Source organism: Pimephales promelas, chromosome 4 (genome assembly GCF_988280905.1).
Source record: "Pimephales promelas chromosome 4, fPimPro1.hap1.1, whole genome shotgun sequence".
NCBI lineage: Eukaryota > Metazoa > Chordata > Actinopteri > Cypriniformes > Leuciscidae > Pimephales > Pimephales promelas.
This window is the reverse complement of record NC_142772.1, coordinates 38,932,958-38,939,730: the sequence shown is the minus strand read 5'-3', so window position 1 is coordinate 38,939,730 and position 6,773 is coordinate 38,932,958. Positions and strand designations below refer to the sequence as shown.

At 38.3% G+C, this 6,773-nt stretch overlaps 1 long non-coding RNA gene across 1 annotated transcript; it reads right to left on the bottom strand.

Moving 5' to 3' along the window:
- Positions 1 to 394: 394 nt before the first annotated feature.
- On the bottom strand, positions 395 to 6,527 carry LOC120470410 (uncharacterized). The gene is made up of 3 exons (XR_005620513.2): positions 5,869 to 6,527; positions 5,728 to 5,784; positions 395 to 1,368 (listed from the first exon to the last, which is right to left on the bottom strand). It is a non-coding gene; the product is annotated as an uncharacterized LOC120470410 (long non-coding RNA).
- Between the last annotated feature and the right edge of the window lie 246 nt (positions 6,528 to 6,773).

Here is a 6,773-nt window from a genome sequence, read left to right as displayed (position 1 = left end):
ACTTTACAACAACCTAAGTTGACCAAAGTGCTGTACAGAAAACAAAACATAACAACCCGGTCTCACCCCAAGACGTCATATAACTGACGTTTTGGGACGTCTTTTGACCATACGTCAATATTCGCCTTTTTAGGGCCCCCTTAAACGTCGGTAGATGAGGTTATGGGATCCTAACTCTACCCCATACCTAAACCTAACCCTAAACCTACCCCATCACCTAACTGACGTTAAAGGTAAAGCGTCAGTTGTATGACGGCCCGGGATCGCCATCTTCCGACGTTTAAGGGGGCCCTAAAAAGGCTGATATTGACGTATGGTCAAAATACGTCCCAAAACGTCAGTTATATGACTTTTTGGGATGAGACTGTGTTAAACATAACAACCCTACATTCATCATTAGTAACAAAAAACAAACAAACAAAAAAAAAAAAATGTTGTTTTTGTTGTTTTTTACGTCGTTGTAGGCCTACACAGATATAATACTTGTGACAACTTCCCAGTGTGAAAACAAGCCCCGCTGTCCCCTGGACCCATTTCACATTTTTCCACATTTCATATTTTTCACAAAATCATTTTTTTTTAATATGAAAAACTGAAATAAACTGCCATTCCGTCAGTTCCGCCCAATTCCCTGAAGCAAAATGGTAGCGCATACAGGTAAGAAAGCTGTTGCCATATTTTTCCCATATTTCCCATAATACTGTTTAAAGAGTAGACGAAGTAGGGTACAATTTTAGTAATAAACCTATGCTGTAACTGCTTTGTTAATAACCCTCTGTCGATCTGACAGTCGGAAGTCTGTAGTTTTCATGAAAGCTGTGGTGCGTTTTGCGTCATCTGGTGGACTTTTGCTGACAAATAAACATGAATTTCTTGGTCCAGGTAACACGGAGAACGAGTAAACATTGTTCATTTACATATTCTACTGACACTGAAACAATACAAAGTGGGTTGAAAATCGTCGAGTTACACTTCAACATATACACATTCAATAATTTACATTTCCCATAAATTAACATCATGGTGCTACCGGGACAGGTCCAAATGACTTTGGCATCACCACGTTACCAAAAACCATGTCTAAAAACACAGGACTACCATAGAGCTTTTTAGAATTTTTTTGTTACTGCTATTGCTTTCGGCAAATGTATCTGGCAGAAACTGTCATTGACAGGACATTGCATGTATCACCTTTGCACCAACCCAGAAATAGAGCCACAGTAAAGTGTGGCGCTCCAGGCCACTTCTGATTGAGGTGATGCCGTGTGAGTTGTGGTAATTGTCCAGCGCCCCTGCAGTGCCCACGCTCTGGCCCCAGTGACAGATCAGCCGAACACACGCTCCTCTGTCCAAATGACTTTTTTTCTCCTGAGTAAGAAACCACAGACTCTCACACATACATGGTAATTAGTCACATTTGCACACAGGTTTGCAAGTCTACCCTTTTCCTGCTTAGCACAACCTGTTAATAGCACATGATAGCCGCATGTGTCTAGTGCAGAGACTAGAAGCTACGTATACACTACAGCAAAACATTCAGCTCAAGAAGTGAACATATGGAAGTTAAGCCCTTGTTATTGGATGTCTTATTGAAGAAACTATTAGCCTAGCTTCCTATTAGCTTATTGTCCATTGATTGCCCTGGGGCCTGTTCATCTGAGGACCAGCCCTGGGCACGTGGCTGCAACTTGATGCAATAACAACCTCAGCATGACGTTCTCCAGAGAAGAGATCACTTTAGGTTTACAAACACTTCCGCAGTCTCCCTCACCACATATATATTGTTAATTAAAACTCACTCAAATGGCATGACTTGAACGTTAAAATGTAAAATGGATGAAATAATAAATAAAATGTAAAGGTACCTATAATTATAAACATCAAGATATAATTTTTTTGTTCCCACAGAAGAAACTATGCAACCATTCTACATTAGGTATACAGTTTTATGCAAAAGTTTGTGCATTATAATTTCAGTTTATAATCTGCTGGGCTTTCAAAGCAGCAACTGCATTTGGATATCATTTATACCTTATGGAAACACTACAGTAAGATTTCAGTTCTGAAATAAAATGTATTGAATCAACAGAAACAACACAATGAGAGTCATAACAGACAGGTCCAAAAATGTGGGCACCCCAATGGAATTACCACATCAATATTTAGTAAAGCCTCCTTTTGCTGAAATAACAGCCTAGTCGCTTCTTATAGCTATTGATAAGTCTCTGAATTATGGCTGCAGGAATTTTGAACCATTCTTCCTTGCAAAATGTCTCCAGTTCAGTATGGTTTGATGATTTCGGAGTGTGGACAGCCCTCTTCAAATCATTCCATAGATTTAGGACTGTGATGACCTCTCTAGGACATTGTATGTGTGTCTGTGGATGAATTTATTGGTAGATTTGGAACAGTGCTTTGGATCATTGTGCGTCTGAAACAACCAACCCCGGCGTAACTTCAACCTCTTGACTGATTCTAGAACATTGTTCTTAAGAATCTGCTGATACTGGGAGAAATCCATGCAACCCTCAACTTTGACAAGGTTTCCAGTACATGTCCTTGCCACAGTGCCCCATAGCATGATGGACCTTCCACCAAATTTTACAGTAGGGAGCAGGTTCTTCGTTCTTTTTCCTCCAAACAAATCGCTTCTGGATGTGACCAAATAATATCTTAGTTTCATCTGTCCACAGCACATTATTCCAAAATATTTCTGGCTTGTGTCCAGATGAGCCTTTGCATACCTCAAAGACTCTGCTTGTCGGCAGTACGCAGAAAAGGCTTTTTCCGCATCACGCTTCCATTGAGCTGTATTGAGAGCACATCCAGGGGAACAATGTACAATGTACAAGATGTTCGTGGAGCTCCTTGGGGTCTGTGGATTGTCTGTGACCATTCTTCACCTTTGCCTTTTAGATATTTTTCTTGGCCTATACATCTTTCCTTCACAAGGACTATTCCTTTTTCGAACTATTAATGTGACTGTGGAGACAGAGACCGTAAACCTTTGTGATAACTTTTTGTACCCTTCTCCTAATTCATGTTGATTCATTATCCTATGTTTTTAAGTCATTATAGAGTTGTTTTGAGGTCCCCATGTTGTACTTAAAGAGAAACACAACTAGCAATTACCTTGAATGTCCTTTTTCATGACCTGTGTTTTCAGTCTACTGTTCATTTAGAAAATTAAATGAATTATGCTATTAATTATGTTGCAATCAATCAGCATTCAGTGACCAGTTATTCAAATCAATACAATTGAAAGGGTGGCCAAACTTTTGCACAGCCTATTTGATTTTATTTCATACAACTCAATACTGTTACACTAATTTGTCTGAAAAACATCACATTATCCAGCTTTCTCTAGAAACTGAATGGCATATCACTACAATCTTTTTTTGAAAACAGAGCAAATTATCATGCAACAGAGGGGTGCCCAAACTTGTGCATAAAACTGCATATGCAAAAGACAACATGGAGAACTCACTAAGAATTACATTGGTGTTAAAAAGTGGCGTTAAACAATCAAGTTCCCAATCTTGTGGGTCGTGTCAGGTTGTAAAAAATGAATATCCTGATCTGGATTTGCTTGAATGGACTGCACAGTATCACTGAACCTCTGCAGCCGAGACACCTGAATCAGCGCTCTGATGTGCCAAATGTCCTCTTGTCTACACTGAGTGTCTGGATGTGTGCCCATGTTATGATGCTCCTCTCTCACTTTTGATGGATTACTGCTGCTATGATCAATAGAAAACATACACAGACACCTCTTTTAAATAAAATTAGTTTTACAGCATCTGGTTGGTTAATTGCATCAGGTAAATATTTAAAACATGAAAAATTACATTGACAATCATGAGATGACTTCAATGATAAATAAACTGAAAACAGTTCTTGAAAAAGTTCGTTAGCTTTTTAGAGTAACGCGTTTAAAAAATGACCTCACTTTTAATTAAGTTAAGTCAACTGAACACTTTTTACAACAATGCAATTATTGTGTGTAAATTTAACCTGAACTGTTGTTTTAAAAATACCTATGTAATTAAACCTGTAACTAATTTATAGTTAAAGATACCTAATATAAAGTGTGAACAAATGGGGTAAAACATTAATTCACTCATTAATATAAAACTAAAGCACATAATGTGTATCTTTAATTACATGTAATCATATGAACAAGCAGCAAGTAATTCAAGCCTCATAGTTCAGTTGGATGAATTTGATTCACTTTAAGAACCTAGAGTAATTCGTTCGAGAATCGGATTACTCTTGTTACACTGTGTTTCTGATTCATTAAAAAAAGTTCATATAGAGTCATTATTTCAGGACTGGACTGCACTGGTTCAAGCTGTCTAGTAGAGGTGTCAGAGTAAATAAAACTTATATCACATTAACAATAAATAACTGCGTTCGCAGTTTAAACCCTCTGAATGAATTAGCCAAATTCTTGAGGATTATTTGAGGGACAATGTAGTGTCCAATGACTTTTTTATTTTAAACATTTGTATCAAATTCTTTTAGAAATACTTCAGACCAATCAGAAGTCATCAATGTGATATAGTGAGCAGAAAGGGTCCTTTCTGAGTCAGCGATCCAGACATTATTGTCCTTTGAAAAAGAAATTTAAGTATGTTTGCAAGTTTGTTCAGTCATATTATTTACGAGGCCCAATGTCTCGTAAGAAAGTCAACTGTACCGCATTGAGTATTTTCTTATTGTTGCCCGGCACATTTGGCCGGCAGTGCAATGTAAGCAGAGATTTTACGACTATAGTCATCTAATGTACAGCAGGCAGTAAAAGAGCAGCACATCCTCTTTAAACCAAGCAGATACCAGAAATCTCAAAGTGATTTGCTATGTATAATGTATGTTTGATGATCACTACAATGCCTGAGCAAAGAGATACCTGTTTTACTGTTCCCCTTTTGCAGGTCTCCTGCTTTTATTTTCATATGCCATAAATTGCTGTTGACACTGAAAATAACCATGCATCTCAAAGTGCTGCTAGCACTACACCGCTCAACAACACACAAACCATTAATCATACAAATCACAGAATTTCTTGCATGCCATCTCTTTAGTAGAATCGAAAGATTACTCTCTCATGTATATGTGCTTATTTATCTGTACCCGCACCTGAAAGCTTCAAAGCTACCAGCTAAATGTAAACACATATTTACATTTCATTTCCATTACGCATCTAAAGGGTGTTCATGACAGTATGTATTCTTATACAAAAAATGAGCAAATAAATGTAATTCTTTTAATAATTAATTACAAGTCCAGGTTTTAGATTGTGTATTTGTGAGGTTTCATTTCTGTCTGGAATCTGTCTGTACTTTTAGTACCTTTCTTGGTTATTTGGGCATTGAAGAGGACATGTTGTTGCGAGGAGGATGTTTCCCGACTTGCATTTTTAATCAATTTTTTCAGTCAACCTGATGTTGACACTCCCACACAGTCTGGGACCCCGAAATTACATTCACACATATTTAATGACATGTCAGACGTCATTTTTATAAAAAAATGGAATTCTCATGTGCCTATAATGTGCCACAACACAGCGAAATTCAAATATGCACATATTAAAGTTGCAAAAATTAAGATTTGACATATTCAACAACTTAAATCAGTCTGTTCCTTACATAAAGACTTGAAAAAGTAAGCGTTTGGTAACCGTTCAGTTTCATTGAATACAAAAGAGTTAAGTAACATCTTTCTTACCTAACATCTCCTTTTGTGTTCGATGGAAGCAAGACAATCAAACACTTTTGGAAGGTCCTGAGGGTGAGTAAATGATTTTCATTCTGGGTTGAACAATCCCTCATTTTTAATGGAAAGCAAACTTGCAAAATAAAAACTCACTCATCTGAGAACTGTCTGCAGGAAAGTGCGTACTTGACCTCAATGGCATCAAATCCTTGCACTCCACTGCTCTACTGGTGGAATAAAAATCATTCTGATTTGAAAAATTCATATACTGTATGAAAAATGGTCGATCAAGAGAACTGAATGAAAAGAATAAAACAGGCAGAATAGAGTGAAAATTGATCTGACAGCCATGTAATGCTATTTTGAGATCTCAGGCCTGCCTTCTAATCTTCAGACACCCAGGCCAAGATGGACGTGCAAAAGATTCATAAGTGGAACATTGTGGGACGCCACAAACAATCGCTCTATTTGAAGGCTAAACCTGAGAATGGCCACCCTCTGAGTATGTGGTCTGACCCCCCTCTGATTCTTCCAAAAACCAGCCTGCAGAGGAGAAACAAAAAGAAAATTTAATGAAGGAAGAGGAATGGAACTCAGAATCCATGGGACATAGCCTTAGCATCTCACTTAAAGGAAGAAATGTCGCCCCTGGATGAACGTCGGCAAGGATGAAGATTATGATGCCGCAGAGGCAGACAGAAAATGTTGTGGAGTGTTCTCTATACAGAAAGACAGATATAAAAAAGAGTCGAAGGAATTGTGAAAAAAATATGAAAGACGACTGTGATCACAGCTGACGCTAGGTTCTATGGAGCAACACTAAAAGTGCAAAAAAAAAAAGTGTGAGACACAGAGAAAGGGCCAAGTCAGACATTCTCACTAACAAGGCTGGGGGTTAGAGACGCCCCTGGATGTCTCAAAGGAGGAAGAAGAGAACAGGAGGCAAACTCGCCCCCCTCGTGGTGCGACATCACAGGGTACCGTTTTTTCCCCCTAACTACCTCCCCCCCCAGGTCTAGAAGCAGAGATGCAGGAACACAAATGTGGAGAGTGAGGGA